Here is a 17,345-nt window from a genome sequence, read left to right as displayed (position 1 = left end):
CGCAGTGTATCTTCTCACGTTGAGCCTCAATACTATCATCAAGCAATGAAGTTTCCTGAATGGAGATTGGCTATGCATGAAGAGTTGAAAGCTATGGAAGCAAACAACACCTGGACTGTCACTTTTCTTCCTCCTGACAAGCATACCATTGGTTGCAAATGGATTTACAAAATCAAGCTTAAATCAGATGGGTCTATTGAGGGACATAAGGCTCGTTTGGTCGCTAAAGGTTATACACAACAAGAAGGTTTAGACTTTGTTGAAACTTTTTCTCTAGTGGCAAAATTAGTAACTATGAAAGTACTTCTTGCTCTTGCTGCCTCACATAATTGGCATCTAGCTCAACTTGATGTCAACAACGTTTTTTTAAACAGTGATCTTTTTGAGGAATCTATATGGATATCCCTCTCAGCTATCTTAGACAGGGGCAATCCTCTTCATCTCACAGTAAACTAGTATGCAAGCTTCACAAGTCAATTTATGGTCTCAAACAAGCTTCACGGCAATGGTATTCAAAATTTTCTCAATTTTTGATCAAGTATGACTTTCTTCAGTCAAAATCTGATTACTCTCTCTTCAAAAAAGGTCATGGATCCTCTTTAGTTGCACTACTGGTTTATGTGGATGGTATCATCCTTACTAGTCATTCATTTCACGCTATTGCTGAGCTCAAATAGTTTTTGCATACAAAGTTTAAGCTAAAGGATCTTGGTTATCTCAAGCACTTCCTTGGTCTTGAGATTGCTCAGTCCAAGCAAGGTATTGTGCCTTCTCAACACCATTACACTTTACAATTACTTGAATATACATGTTAATTGGTTTGTAAACCAACTGTTGTTTCAATGGATCCAAAACTTCATTTAACTGCCACTGAAGGTGACTTACTTCTTGATATAACACACTATCGGCGGCTTGTTGGGAAACTTCTTTATCTCACTTTATCTCACCCAGATATTACTTTTGCAATTCACAAGCTCACTCAATTCTTGGTTCAACCTCGACTCCCTCATCACTTGCTTCGTTATCTCAAGAACAGTCCTAGTCAAGGGTTGTTGTTTTCTTCTACATTTTTCTTGCAGTTGAGAGCTTACTCTGATGCTTGTGCTCCAGTTCGTTTGAACGCTTTTTCTGATGCTGATTGGGGATCATGCCTTGATTCTCAACGCTCTACTACAAATTTTTGCATCTTTATTGAAGATTCTTTAGTCTCTTGGAAGGCCAAAAAGTAGACCACTGTCTTTCGCTCCTCAGCAGAAGCTGAGTATAGAGCTCTTTCTTCTACTACCTGTGAGCTTATTTGGTTGCAACAACTTCTTAAAGATTTTCAAGTCAAGGTTGAATCTCCTGCTTTGCTATATTGTGACAATCAAGTTGTAATACATATTGCTTATAATCCCACATTTCATGAACGTACTAAACATATTGAGATAGATTGTCATTTTGTTCGTGAAAGAGTTACTTCGGGAGTTCTCAAGTTGCTTCCCATTCGATCTCAATACCAGTTAGCAGACATGTTTACTAAACCTCTTCCTTCTACTTAGTTTTTTTCTTTGTTGTCCAAGATGGTCGTCAAGGACATTTAAAAACCACCTTGAGGGGGAGTATTAAAGTGTAAACAATGTATTAAGGTTTGTTAATTTTGTGCACGTGTCAATTGCTATACAGCTATAAACATGTTTTTTTTTCTTTTTTTGATATTTATATAAGTTTTTTAAAAGAGTCAAATGAATGAAGAGAATTATTTTTTCGGCTCCTCTGTTCTGCTCGACAGCTGAAAAGGGAACTTTTCGCCCGATGATAACTCCCGCCTTTTGAAAGTTTCCGAGGTATCATCTTTCCGGAACGGCAACCGTATCATCTTCCCCGTGGCCGAAGGACTCTCGACGGAAACAAAGCTCGGAAACGGCAATTCGGCGTCATCGTCCTCCCGCGGAAACCGTCTAGAAACAGCAACTCGTATAATTCGGCGTCATTGTCTCCGACAACGGCGACGTGATAACAGAGCACCAGAGAGACTTCCGATGATCGGACAGAGGTGGAGCTGCATCCTGTGAGTTATCAGAGGTCGCCATTAAAATATCTTCTGTTTTGTCTGGTGTTTTGACGATTTCCTCGATTGCCTTCTCTACAGGCCTCCCGTTTGCAGTTCGCTTCCGGGAGTTCCAAAAGATCTGAGGCGGCTCGGCGGGGGAGAAGCCATGGAGGAGTCCTTTCATCTTCTTCTGGTGAGAATCCGGGGAACCCATATCATGTCCGAAGACAGCTCAATCTCAGTCCTCCCTCAGAGAAGTAGCAGGTGCATGGCTCCTTTGCGACGATGGATGCAAATTGAAAACCTCAAGAAGATGACAGTGGGGGCATCAGTACAATGATAGCGTCTCTTTGGATGTGCAGCTCGTCTCTTTTGGTTTCAATGGCTAGTGCTGGTCCGAACTCCAGAGACGAAGGATGGATCTTTCCAAGTAAATTGAGGATACCAGAGAGTAAAATGAGTAAAGGAAGGGCCAACGAAGGTATGAGAAGGCCGATTATTTTCCAAACAAGATTTTTGGATTGATGGCACATCAGCAAAGACTGGATACAAGACTTTCAGACCGATGATAAACTCCCGTCAGTGGAAAAAATCGATAAACAAAGACAGCCGGATCCGACGACGAGCAAAGATACGCAAGATAGTAATAATAACAAGCAAGAAGAAAAGAAGAAGAAAAAAAAATTAAGGAACTAGCACTTCTCACGGAGAGAGTAGCAGCAGAAAAAGAAAAAAAAGGATCAAACATAAAAACAAATATCAACTATGAAAAAAAAAACACAACGGAGAATGATCCTAAAAAATCATAGTAGGAGTCCTAAAAATCAAAGATCTGATACCATTTTGATTTTCAGGACTCCATAAATTTAGCTCATTGAGAAAAAGGGAATTGATTATTCCTAACCCTCCCCCTAAGGCTCTATTTATAGATTTCTAAAACTACAATATTGCAATAATACCCCTGAACTTAGGGTTTAGGGTTTTAACCCTAGAACTTTAACGTAATTACATCAATACTATCTCTATGAGATAACCCTTTATTTACCATCTTGCCATCAATGTATATGAGCCTATGGGCCTTATCCTTGATCTATGGGCCTTGAGCCCATCTTCTTTATCTCTTGGATCCAAGGGTCTTCCTTGGTCTTATGGGCTTTGGGTTCATCTTCTTATACACTTTGATATGTGAGCCTTCATTGGTCGTGTGGGCTTGGGCTCCATCTTTCAACACACTTTATTTGGGTTGAAGGATTTATTAGGTGTAAATGATAATGTTCCTGTTATTTCTCAATTTGTGTTGGAACTTCAATGTATACAAAAATGTGGATTAAATTATATTGCAAAAATAAAAAAAATTAATTAATAAAAAAATTAAAATTTTACCAAACATATTATTAAAAACTATGAGTCTTAATTTTATATTATAAAAAAACACATTACTAATAACGATGAAAAATATAGAAACTAGTAATTTATTTTAATACATACAACATAGAGTATTTTTATAGTTGACATATGCTTGCTAGCATCTTTGCAATGTAGCCTTAGAATACTTTTTCACCAATTAATGCATGCATTATTTGATTCTATGTAACTATGCTTTTGGAGGTTGATTATAGGCATGTGGATATTTTTTTAACATTGTCTTGGATCCTTGTGGTCAAAATTTTATTTCAGTAGGCAATGGTGAAAATTGGGGTAATTCAATTAGACATTTGTATGTTAGATAATTGCATAGGGTGCAAGGTTTAGGACGATGCACTAACTTGATGTCATTTCACCATAAAATATTTTGTGTAAAGCATATAGGATGGAAGAATACTTAATTGGGTAATTGGGCTTCTAGTTCATGAGTCTGATCACCTCCTAATCTCATTTTAGATTAAATAAGTTTAACTACTGCTTTCTTATACACTTTGAGCTTCTCTGCAGAGAATTTAGGTTGTCATTAGTGATTATTAAAGGAGCCTGCTGATACACGTCCCAGTACGACAGAGTTCATAACTTTCTGAGAAAAATCCAGTATCTGCCATGGAAGTAGCTAGTTTAGGATTTGAAATCCTAAAAAGAGAGAGAGAGAGCGAGAGAGAGAGAGAGAGAGAGACGCAATAGACATCAAAATTTGGTTGCATGTGGCTTTTAAAAAAAAGAAAAAGAAAAAAATGCTACTCTTCCAAGGAGAAGACAGAAAAGTGTTGAAAATGATATGGGAGAAGCTGCAATAGAATTCTTTTCGGTTCATTTGGTTATCACGAAGAAACCCTCTTTTGGAAGAAGGAAAAACTTGTGATTATTAAGTGAATGAAATCAAACGCATGAGACATAGACAAGACGTATCAAGAGAAATTGGTGGAATCGCACTAGTGCGCAAGGAATCCTAATCCTGCTTTCACACATGGACAGAAGCTCTGTCTGTCCCATGCTCATGGAAATGGCAGAAGAAAAAGGGTATGTGGGAGTATTCTGTTCTTCATCACCGAGAAAAAGCCTCTTTATTATTCCTGCCATATCAACGCCACCCTTTTGAACCATTCATGGCGGAGGGGCTTCTCTCTCTTTCTCTCTCTCTCTCTCTCTCTCTCTCTCTCGGTCTCTCTCTCATATTGTTCGTGTACTTACATCGTCGGCTACAGATGTTTATACGAGATTGAGCTGTTTTCCGAACTGCATGAGAGCGGTCATTACAGTCATTGGAAATCAATGGAGTTGTCTCTGTTGTCTGGAAGACGTTTGCATCGAGCAGCAGCATATGGGCATCTTAAGAGCCAATAAAGAAAATTTTTACTAGTTGATTTTCATCTTAAAAGCCATTCCTTAAATTTTCTTTGTTTCTCCACTTACCTTAATGAAAGTTCTACTTTCGGAAAAGCATTTCCACTCAATTACCAAAAATGTGTGGCTTCGTGTTTCTCCGATATCTGTTGATATCAACCCAGCAGCGGTGGAGACAATATGACCTAACGACAGCTGCCTGGATTCGAGCACTTCTGGGTTGTGTTTGGCCTACTCTGGTACCTCTCCACTTTGGATTTCCTTTGGTTGAAAGACAAGGAGAAATCGTTGACTCGTAAAACAGAAAGCAAATGCTCTAAATTAATCAAAAGTAATGCCCAGCGGCCAAGATAAGTCAAAATGAAGCTAAAATTAAAGAATATTTCTCTCTCAGAGCTTATCAGACAGAAGAATTCTTAGGCATCACTGGTTCAAAGCTAAACAAAAGTTTAAAATGAAGCTAATAAGAAGAATCCTTTTTTCTGATTTAGCTGTTATTATTGCCCTTTGATCTATCCCATCAACGTCTGAGCAGGCAGAGAGAGAGAGAGCGAGAGAATTTTTTTAAAAAAATGGCTTACATCATTTGACGCAGTACGAAATATGGGCGTGAAAGAGTGATATAATTACTTCCTTGTCTTTTTGTTCCAACGCCTTCGCCATCGCTGAACACAACCAACAAAGAAATTCCTTCTCCATCACATTAACTGTCCCTCCCTCTTTCTAGTTTCTAACAAGAAAACAAGAAGATAGCAGGTGAGCGATTGCAGAAAATTGTAAAGCTCTCAATCCTAATTCAAACTCCTACATTCGCTCAATGAGAACCCAGTATTCTCATCCTCATCTTCTTTATCTGTTTCTGCATCCAGAACCCGGCCTACTGAAAGCTGTTGTTTACTGGAAGTGACTACTTCTCTTCGCATGAGATATAGTAAAAAACATCCAGTGAAAACTGCACCAATAGACAAAAAAGCTCCGAAAAGGTTGGTGGCCTTGAAATAGCAAACAGCTCTGCAAGTCGAGTTTGCTAAAAGAGATTGAGCATCTGAAGGGTAGGGGTAATTGTGTCAAGTATCCCTGTGTGGAGTGGTATTCTTTTCTTGGGTGGGTTAATGAAGAAGAGGAGGAACCCAGCTTGGTGTAAAAGAAGGGCATGCTTTTACATTGCCAGGATTTTCCCTCGTACTCTCATGTTTGCTCGTTTACAGTCAGTTGGGACTACTGGTTGCAACTTGTAAAGGGGAGTTTGCTTTGTATTTACAGAGAGCGGCGGGACAAATGCTATTTTTAGCTTTCTTTCCGTGCTCTTTTTCAATCTAACCGACAATCATGTTTTGGTCAGATCAGTCGGAAGGATAGATTGAAGAAACAAGTTAAAAATGGGCAGATATTTCGATCAATAATATGGAGGAGAATGTTTGCCAAGTGCTACTTCAAATATTTTGGCTGCTGCACATGGACTAGCTAAATTGGTGTTTGATACTCAATTCTTAAAATGTGCCACTTGAAAGGTGAAAACCATGGATTGTCACTGTATAGGACTACATTAGTAGCAAGAAAGGTGACACTTAGATTGTCACAGTATCACCTTTTTGAATGGTTATCTCGATGAATCCGTTTTTTTATGAAACAACCGCCTAATTTTAAACATCCCAACTTTCCTAATCATGTTTGTCAAATTTGTAAAGCCATATTTGTGGCCTTAGACAAGAACCTCATGCCTGGTTTGACCATTTTAAAAACATTCTTATTTCACTTTCGTTTATCTCCAAGAATTTCCGATTCTTCTCGTTTTTACTTATTTTTCATCTCAGGGAATTATTTTCTCTTTATTTTATGTCAAAGATAGTATTGTAGTTGTTCAAAGCCAGCCATGTTTATCCTATTTTTCAAGATGTTAGGTGAGGAATTTGTTGACCTAGGTCAACTCATTCATAGATTTTTTACGATAACGAATCTCAAGCTAAGTAAGCTAACAAATTTGCAATTCATAAGCATCCCAGATGTATTTTTTTTTAACTTAGTTACAAGGTCTATGAAGAAAAACCGGCAACCGGTAAATCTAATACAAAAACTTTGAGCCAAATGAAGAATTAACTCATGCTGAAAAAACACCTCGGTGAAGAATGAATAATTGAAGATCTAGAGTCTAAGCAAAATAAAGAAATCTCAAGAACTCTAGATTTTAAAGAGGATAACCTATCAACCCATTTTTGCATGACTGATCAACCCTGTTGGGCAGAAGTTATAAAGCACGATAAATCAAGCTCTGCACCCATGATTTTTAGGCAGTGATTACTACAAGGAAAACATCGAAGATAAAAAATCTATCTCTTTGTGGTTGTGTGCATGTGCTTAATTTTTTTGCTTATTCACTTGTTTTTAGTTGCACTTTAAGTGCTAGATTTTTAGTCTTTATTCTCAATTCACACCCTCTAGAGTGCCACCTAGACCAACAATTGGTATTAGAGCAAAACTTAACCGATTAAAATCCAAATTTGCTTGATTCTATTCACAATTTTTATAGCATGTAAAGAAGATATTATGTTTCAAGAGGGTCATGATCCCAATTTTACACCCATACTTGATAATTCACAATACCAATGGTTGAAATTTAGGATGATTTTTTCTTTCAATCTATTGAATATGAGTTATGGGATGCAATCATAACTGCACCCTTCATCCTATTCTAAAACATAAAAGGAAGATTTATTGAAAAACAATGTATGTAAGTGATAACTTAGACAACTCAAAAGCATATGACATTGTTAATGCTATAGAACTATTGCTTAGTTCTTTAAGTGCTGAAATGGTAGATTCTTCTTCTTATAATTCTACCAAGAATTTATGGGAGAAACTAGAAACAAAATTTTCTAGGAATTCTAATGTTGCTCTTCTCATTTGAGTGCACTGCATTTGGAATAATATAGACATTGAAAAATGTGGGCACTCATGCTTTGTTGGGTAAATCATCTCAGACAAAGATGAAACATCTGAGGTTGATAGTCTTGAAAAATTGGATACAGAATAATTAATGTTGCTACTAGATAAATTTATATCCTTTGTTAAAATAAAAGAAAAGGAAAATAGGGACTTGAGTATGCAACTCTTGAAATTAGAGAAAAAGATTGAATCCTTTAGAGTTAATGCTTCCTCCAAACTAAAAGAGCTTAGGGAAGAAAATGAAAGGCTTACCTCACAATGTGAAAGACTTAAAAGTACATTATTCAAACATTCATGAGTTGAAAAGTTAAAATTATAACCTTTGTGATATAATTTTGGAACTTCAAGAAAAAATTCCCACAAATGGTTAGCCAATAGAAAAGGCATCAGATTTATCTCATGCCTTAGAGACATTAACCTTAAGAAATGACATCCCCATGTATAAATCATAATATGATCCAAAGAATATGAGAAAAATGGAATTTGGAGCTAAAGTATGAGAGTAGAAACCAAATCTAGTCTCATAGGACGAGTGTGACAGATGTCATATATTAATTGTGCATAATGATGCATGTTATAAATGTGAAACCTTATGCTATTATGCATTTGAGACCTTGACTAGGATATCAAATTTAAATGGGGTGAAACAAATTTGGATGGCCAATGGAAATCTAATTTTGTCTTCAAATGATAGGACTATGGGACACAAACAAATTTGGGTACCCAAAGCCACTTGATCTCCAAGCAAGTAGTGTTGTCTCCAAACCAAGTTATATGCCTAATGAAAATTATCTCGATAGAGTGTGAGACATGATTATGTGAATCAAACTCCAAAAATTTGAGGTTCGTATCATTTCAAATATTTTTTTATTTGACTTAGTTTTGATGTTTGATTTGATAATAATTTCATTATTCAACCTCAAATAGCACTCTTGCCTTGTTTATATAGACTTAGAATTTCCATGGAAATTAAAATCTTATATAAATTAGCATTTTACTAACCATTGGTTTAAGGAGCGTTAGATTATCATTAGCTAATGATACATCAAGAAAACATTATGCTAGTTTTCACAACCTAATCTAAATTTAGTTCATATAAGTTAGAAATAACATTGGTTGTTTTTAGCATGGTTGTGTATATTATATAGTAATGTGGTTAGTCTTGACCCATATTTCTTTTCAAATTGAGTGGTTATGGCTCAAATGGTTGACTCGTCTCAACATGGATATTTTGAACTTCTGCTTTGAAATATATGTTCATCTCAATCATTACAAGGTATTTATAAGAATCTACTCATGCCTAAATAGAACAACAAGCCTTAAAAGGAAAAAAGGCATACTCAATAAGGCATATTTGAGGAATTCCCTAAAATGAATAGCTTTCTTTGTTCATGGGTTGATGTATTTCTTACTTTCTCATAGCTTCAAACAAAAAGTTGTAATTGAGAAAGGATTGTGCAGCTTGTCTTTTAGAGTGTCTACAGAGCATCGCAAGTCACTCTTGGATATTAGATATAGTCTAACTGATGGATAACAGTAGTTAGATTTTGATTTTGTCCTTAATTGAAATTATTCATTTTTATCAGTCGGATAGATAAAACTGTGGTAAGCCCTACACTCAATCTGATGAAGGTTGCCTTGGGTGATTCTCTATAAATCAAATCAGTTACCCAGGGATCTTTGATTTATTACTAAGGAGTAAATCAACCTGGTATTTTTATCCAAGAAATCTTATAATCCACACTCTAAGACTATAAGCCTTATTTGCACTCCTTAGCTTAAAAGTGAAATGGATTGATCTCAAAGCTGCCAAGTGAAGATGAAGAAAATTATTATTGCTTAAGGAAGCAATTAAAATACGTGGATTAAATGTTATTAAGAGCTTTGGAAGCTATGTGTTTCCAAACTCAAACTAAAAGAAAAAATTCAAACACTTTTAGTTTGAGAAGTTTGAACAAAATTAATAATTCAATTGATATATGGATACTAAATAAATCAAGTTGGTTACAAGTTTGGATTTTGACCCAATTACAAAAAAAAAAAAAAGTATAAAACTTTCAAGTCCTACTTCCATTAGATTAAATTTGAAATGTTAGATGTATGGCTACTTTGGATGCCTTAGTATATGAGAACTAATTAAAGTTTTCATAAGTATATAAAAGGGTTATTGCAATCACTTTGTATAGGAAAATTAGTCATATATTGTGTTAGTACTTACTTGGTTAATAAGAGCCAGTGAGTTCAAGGATAAAACTTGCTTGAGTGCATAATGCTATATAAAATTTGGTGGCCTATATTTTGGAATTAATGGGCTTGTGTTTTACTTATCTTTCTCAAGATTTTGAGAATCTTATTGAAATGCTCTAAAAAGTGTTTTGAATTTGCTTAGTGTAATTCAAATGTCCCTATCTATGCTAAATTAAAATTTAACTTACACCGTCCCGAGAGTAATGTAGATCCTAGACAGTATAGATGTATGAAAATGATCTTCTCAAAGTTTGTAGGTCTATGATTAAATAATGAACTTCATAGAGCCACCCCAGTCATGAAAATGCTCATCATTTGATTGATCGATCAACCTCAGAGAAATCTGTTTTTAAATAGGTTTCGGGCTTCATTTTACACATTTCAAAAATCAAAATTTTTAGAGCCCTATCCTTCAAAATTTTCCCAAAACCCTCTTTTTCCTAAAACTTGCATTTTGGAGTGATTTATAGTGGATTTCATCCTCCCAATCACTCCAAAACCCTAAACCCCTAACACCGTGTTTCTCTTCTTTTCATGGTGGTTAAACCCTACCTTGGTTTGTCATCTCCTTTTGGTGTTTGTACTCCTTCCTATGCCCAAAATTATAAGATGGTGCAAACAAAGAGGACTTCTAGAAGAGAAATCCAAAGTGATTTGTCCAAGTTGCTGAATTGGAGAGAGCACTTTCAGACCAAGTCCCAAAGGAGCCACTACATGGAATATTTCTTGGATTCTCATGTTTGAGCCTACTGTTGTGGACTCAATAGCACACCGAGTCACACAACGAAGGAGGCAACAACAACTCACTCAATAGGATTTATTTCTTATATTACTTTGAGTAGGATTTATTTCTTATTTTGTTTTAAGTAGGAGTTATTTCTAATTACTTTATATGTAGGGGCATTATGGGGAATTATTGTAACCCTAACCCTAAAACTCCATGACGTGATCTATTTAAGGGAAAGGAATGAATGAAATAGGTAAGCTTTGAGATTTTAGAATAACCTAGTGTAAACAAGTTGAGATCACCTCTTGATCTCGAGTTTAGGGTTTACTCCAAAAATCCAACCTATCCTTCACCCTCCATTGCCATCCATCTTCACCCAAATTCATCCACCATCATACCTACTAAGAAAAAGAGCTTCCTACCCCTTTTCCGAGTCCAAAGAGGAGGTTTGTCCTCCTTCTTGGCAGCAACAGCAAGAGAGGTCTAAATCCTCCCTTACCAAGCAAAAAAGTGAGGATCTTCATCCTCATATCTTGAGCAATTCTGGTGCAACGTGGAAGCTGATCATAGCAGTAAGAAAGAGGTAATAATATATCCCAAAGTTGTGCTTCAAGTTAATTCAGAAAGTAAGATTGCACCTTTATCTAGAGTAGCAACAAAAAGGGCCAAACCCTCTTTGTAGTGAGCAAGAAAAGAGGGTACCTTGCTCTAGCAAGCCCAGCATTGTTGTGGGGTATCCTACCTATCACACCAACTCGGTAAGACTATCAAAAGAGGAGCTTTCCTCCTAGCCGAGCACTGGTTAAAGAGAAAGACTCCTATACAGACCCTTGACGTGAAGTGAGTTTAAATTCTGAGTGTTGGAGTCTCAAGTTCAATGTCGTGTTACTCGATCCATGACCCGGGACTGTAACAACTTACCAAATGTTATGCACTTAGCCAATACTACCCAAAAGAATGACATGTTAGGAGCGGAAGGCATAGGTACTTAACCCCAGGACCATAACAGTACACCCCGTCCTCCCCAGCCGATGACCACAGCGGCCTTAACACAGCAACGGGGATCGGGTCAGGAGCCCATACTTCCTTACGGTGCCCCGCTAAGGGCGTGCAGTCCACCTGTGCACGTGGGGACTCGAAGTCGGGACATAGCGCCTACTCTGATACAAAATGTTATGCACCTAGCCAATACTACCCAAAAGATCGGCCTGTTAGGAGTGGAAGGCATATGTACTTAACTCCAGGACCATAATACCTACCAAGCTTGACCTTGGGTTCTACATGACTGATTTTGACAATATTTTTAGACATTATGAGCACATAGTTAAGGTAGATGAAGAGATCTATCCTAACGTAGTCAAACTCATTTATTTAAATTTGAAGATAGAGAAAGAGAGAGGACATGAGATTGAATTCACCATGTTTATCAAGCATGTCAATGTTGCAATCGCCCACTGATGGGTTAGAATAGTATATCAAGACAGTTGGTTGACTGACATGAACGATGCCTCAATTTTTTTTTATGCCATCAGACTATATGAGGTTAGATGCTTGGAAGTTCATTTGACATAAAGAGTAAGAACCTAAGCATGGAGTTGAGCTTGTTTGTTGAGATACCGACTTTTTCTCAACTCACAATTGCAGATGTATTCTAGCTATGGGGGTTGAGTCAAATAATCAATCTTGACCCCGCTTACTTCATCTTACATTAGATGATTGATGTGGCCAATAACATTTGGGCAGATGGTTTGCCATTTAGGAAAATCATTTCAATGATTTTGGTGCATAAGGGAGTGGATTTTGACCATGAATGCTTTTTGGTTGTCTCGACGATCAAGTTGGTTATTGGAAAAGTGAAGGTGAGTAAGTTTGACTTTTATAAAGTTGCAAGGGGAATGTATCCCCCAAGCACGGGTGAGGTAAGGAACCACATGAGGAAGAGTGCTCAACTGATGAGCCTAGTCCAAATAGGGACCAAGCTGATCAATATGCATTTGTTAAGAGAAAGAGAGATGAAGGTTCTTCTAGCTCAAATCTACTGACCAGATTGGAGAAAGATATGGCTGAACTCAAGGACAAATAGAAAGAAATTAATGAATCTCAAACTAAGATGAAGGTCATTCTTGTTTGAATGGAGGAGCTACTCTACCATCCTTGCTTGTGTTCCACCACCACCACCACCTCCAGCCTGGGAGTAGGATCTAGGATTCTAGCTCCCTAGCTCTATGTTTTTTTCCTAAGTTGACATAATGTATTTTTGGCTTATTTTTTAAATTAAGTGATTAATTAATGTCCATTTTTACATGAATTATAAAAGCAATGAAAATATTTTGTTTGCTTCTAGTTCATTGTGCCTTACATGTATTAGTTATCTTTTTATTTAATGAAAAAAGGAGGGGAAAATAAGCATACCTTCAGCACAATAAATTTTAAAATTTTAAATTGAACAAATTTTATTCATGCACAAGGGGGACAAATTAAATCCATGGATGACATACACCTATGGGAGATTTTTATTTTTCATAAGCTTTGTCATCATAAAAAATGGGGAGATTGTTGACCTAGGTTGACTCATTCTTGAATTTTGATGATAGTAAAGCTCAAGCTAAGTAAACCAATAATCCGCAATTCATAAGCATTTCACATGCATTTTCTTCAAGTGATTAGGTTATAATGTCTATAAGGAAGAACCGACAAATCCAACTCAAGGCCTCAATTCATATGAAGAATCAACTCACATTAAAGAAACACCTTGGAGAAGAATGAATAATCAAAGATCTAGAATCTAAGCATGGAAAAGTAGGCCGTTTTAAACCCCACAAGATCAAAGCAATGTACCAATCGTGTTTCGGTGTTAATATTCATGAAGGCATGCAATGATAGCCATTTCATCTTTTTATAAGGTCTCCGGTACTTTTCCACTAGTTAGCCTTTACATAGTGGTGCCTTTGGAATATCATTGTGCATTTTACGATGTCTTTCACTTTAGATCAAGTAGCCATTTCGACCTTTTTTATCACTTTCATATTCCGCGTACTAGGTAGCCCTTTCATAGATTGTTTCATTGGGATTCGAACACAAGACATGCTATATACTTTCATTTCGCATGTTAATTAGGTGTTTAAACTATATATAAAGTTCAAAAGATGATAGAAGACAAAAAAACTAGACCTTCAAACCCGAAGTCATACCCCAAGTTGAGCAATAGGGTTGTATTAGTCCACATGGTAGATGTAACAACTTACATTTTTATCTAAAAATTTGAAGTCCAACTCCTCATTCTTCCAAACCTAAAACAAATATAAAAGAAGAATCTTCTCACCAAGGTGTCACTTTATACACAAAAAGCAATGTGTATCAATCCTAACACCAAACCAAACTAGGCATCAATTGTCCAATGCTTAACTTTCTTGTTCTCTCACTTGAAGCCAACCTCTGAGCCACCAAATCGACAGTCTTGCATTTTTGTCTACAGATGATTTTGAAGGCAGTCTTCTTCTGTGACCTAATTTGGGAAGGGAAGAAAAAAGGCGCTTACAAGTTGAAATTATCATTAATTCGTCTGACCTCTTTTTGCAACTATTAGCTGAATCTTTCTAGGGCTCCTGATTTCCCAAGAAGGGGAGACCATCAACATCACGTCTATAAGCATGATGTCATGATTTTTTTTTAATTTTTTTAATGTTTTCGCTTTTCATTTAAGGACTGGCTAAAGATCCCGTGGAATTTCTGATTTCTAAAGGAGTGGAGACCGCCAGAAGAACCATGAAAGGCATAATAAAGTGATGCTTTTAGGGTTAGCGTGCAGTTCATGCTAGTCCCAACTAACAACGGAGAAGAAAGGTAAGACGATGGTGGTGATAGTCCTTTTATCGATTTATCCCATTTAAAGAAAAGGCTTGCATTCAAAAACCCCGTTTTCCACCCACTTCCCTTTTTCGATCTTTCTTCTTCCAACCCCGAAAACATTCCGTCGTGTTTTAGTAGTAAATTCTGTTGTTCTGGCAGCCAAACGGGTTGCATTTAGCCAGTCTTCCACTTGAGAAAAAACCAATGAAAACGTTCAATTCTTTTTGGCAAATTTCACGGAACCAGGATGATATTCGCCTGCCCCTTTGCTCTAAAGATCTGTCATGTGTCGCCAGATAGCGTATGATATCCTTCAGTTTATAGAAAAAAAATCATGACAAGTTCTGAGTCTTACATTTCTTTTGAAATCTGCCCCAGCGTCGCAGGTCGACCTTTTGAGCAGACACACAAGGACAGCTCCACAGATAAGAGAGATCACGCCGCCTGATCATATTTACCATCACAAGTCTCAATTTAGTCCTGTCTAACTGAGAGCTTCATCCTTCCGACCATTTAAGCCAGAATTACTTCCGCCGTGCTGAAAAATGTAAAAACAGATCCCTCCTTCATTACACTGCCATTCTCTTACTTATTTTGATCAGAAAACGTAATGAGTCTCAATCCCATCTGCATTCTCACGGACTCGAGACAGAACTGAGGTAAAGAAGAGGCGGGGAGGGGTATTAACTATCGACTATTGACAGGAGAAAACATCTAAAGGAGAGCCGAGAAAGGTATTCACTATTTACTATTGACAGGAGGAAATATCAGAGTTTGCTCAGAACTTTAAACTACACAGAAAGAAAAAAACAAAGGTAAAGAGAACTTTGATGTTTCAGAAACCAAAAGCTCCGGTCAATCCCTTCCGGTAACTCATGGATACTAAAGGGGCGGGCATTGAGTACCTTGACAGGCCAGAGAAAACATCAGGGTGTGCCATCGGTCACCTGACGAAGACAAGATGTGAGATATCTATCGTCTGTTTACGTATAGTTGTTCTCCAAATGCAGCTTTTTCTCCGGCGAGTAAAAAGAAAAAGGAAATCTCAGGGAAGGCCGTACGAGAATAAAGAGGAAAGAGAGCGGCGCCATTGTCTCCTTTGATAACAGCTCTTTCTGATTCCTCATAACAGCTCTTTCTGATTCCTCGTATGCTTCACGATACAATCACATACGGTGGATGAGCAAATCTGAAAGTATTTTCGAGCTTTTAGTTTATAATTTTTCTTGCGTTCGCTTTTCTTCTTTTTACATTTTCGGTTTCTCTCCCCTCCTCCGAGGGTGGGTGAGGTCAGCCCACGAGAATAGGCTTTTAACAAAAGGTGTCTTCCACTGAAAGCGATGGAGGTTGGCAATGGACGTTAACAAACGGCGTCAGCACAGAGACTGTCGTTTTCTTCTTGGGTCCAAACCTCTCAAGGAAAACGACTCTACACTCACTCGTGTAATTACTTTAAGAGACACACCTTTTCATATAATGACTTTCATGTCCTTTTTTTTTTTTTTTTCTTAAAATGATGATGCTGATAACTCCATCAAATGAAACTTGAGCTGTAACCAGATGGCCTAGAGCATATGGAAATTTATTGATATTGTCGGCCTACATATGTACCACATCTAATTTTTTGTGGTATGGGAGGAAAAGAAGAATATATGAATGTGATATGTTCTTTTTGCTGGCATTGTTCGATTTCTAGAATAGTTTTTTCTTCTTTTCTCTCTTTTTAATTGATGACAACTCTTTTTTTTGTGATCACAATTGAACAACTGAACATAATCATCTTCATGATCTCGAAATCTGGTTCTTTTGATTTGTCTCCATGCCTACCAATCATGATCGTTTGGCAAAATAGTACCTCTCACAAAGCTTACTTCCCATCAAATTCTTCCTCATGTTGTTGTGATATTAACCACTAGTATGATTTTGCCAAACTACCCATAAAATGATAATTAATTTGATCCCAAAAACTTCAATTCATAATATTAACCTATCTCATACTAGGTGGCCTACTCAACCTAATACCTCTACCCTAGGTTGGACCCTATAGAACCATATACATTTTTTTGTGTCCACATAACAAGGTAGTTTGTCACATGAGTTACAAGAAGTAATAACGACGATAAGTGGACTATATAAGAAGAGTGATGAAACAAGATAACGATCATTGGCCACTTCTCCTTTAATTTAACAATTGCTATTTATGTAAATAAAAATTATTTATGAAAAGGGAGGAAGGGTCCATCACGGACGGATTACTAGAAGTCAAAGCTCTCTAGCTAAATAAAGATTTTTTATTCCATATTTTCACAAATAATATTGTGTATCATCCATATAGGGAGGATGAAACAATCTATGCTAAAATAAAATTGAATGCTAAAAAAACAAAGCTACAAAGAAATTTTACATGTTTTGGCCTCAAGAGCTTAATCAAAGGATGAAAGGAGAGAATGAGAGATTTTATTGAATCAACATAAGTATTACATCAATTATATTCCTATTTATATGCTAAAAGGGGAATAATTTGGAATCCTTAACCAAGGATGTGAAATTCCTCCCTTTATACAATCAATCCCTTGATGTGTATAATTATTAAGGTAATAGAAATAATCAAGATACTTTCTTATTGATTTGTCATTAATTTTGAATTTTGAATAGATAAATAAATCTAAAATTTTCATAAATTGTTTCTCCCTTTTACATACCCCTCTGGTTGAACTAGGGTTGAGAGAAAAAATTCAACTTGGTTTCTGCAGAAAGGAGCCTCCATCTTGTGAA

The sequence above is a fragment of the Aristolochia californica genome, unplaced genomic scaffold (assembly GCF_029961685.1).
Source record: "Aristolochia californica isolate CCGP_79_NKW_82.1479 unplaced genomic scaffold, dmAriCali1.0.hap1 SCAF_13, whole genome shotgun sequence".
NCBI classification, from domain to species: Eukaryota; Viridiplantae; Streptophyta; class Magnoliopsida; order Piperales; family Aristolochiaceae; genus Aristolochia; species Aristolochia californica.
This window is presented reverse-complemented; position numbering follows the sequence as displayed.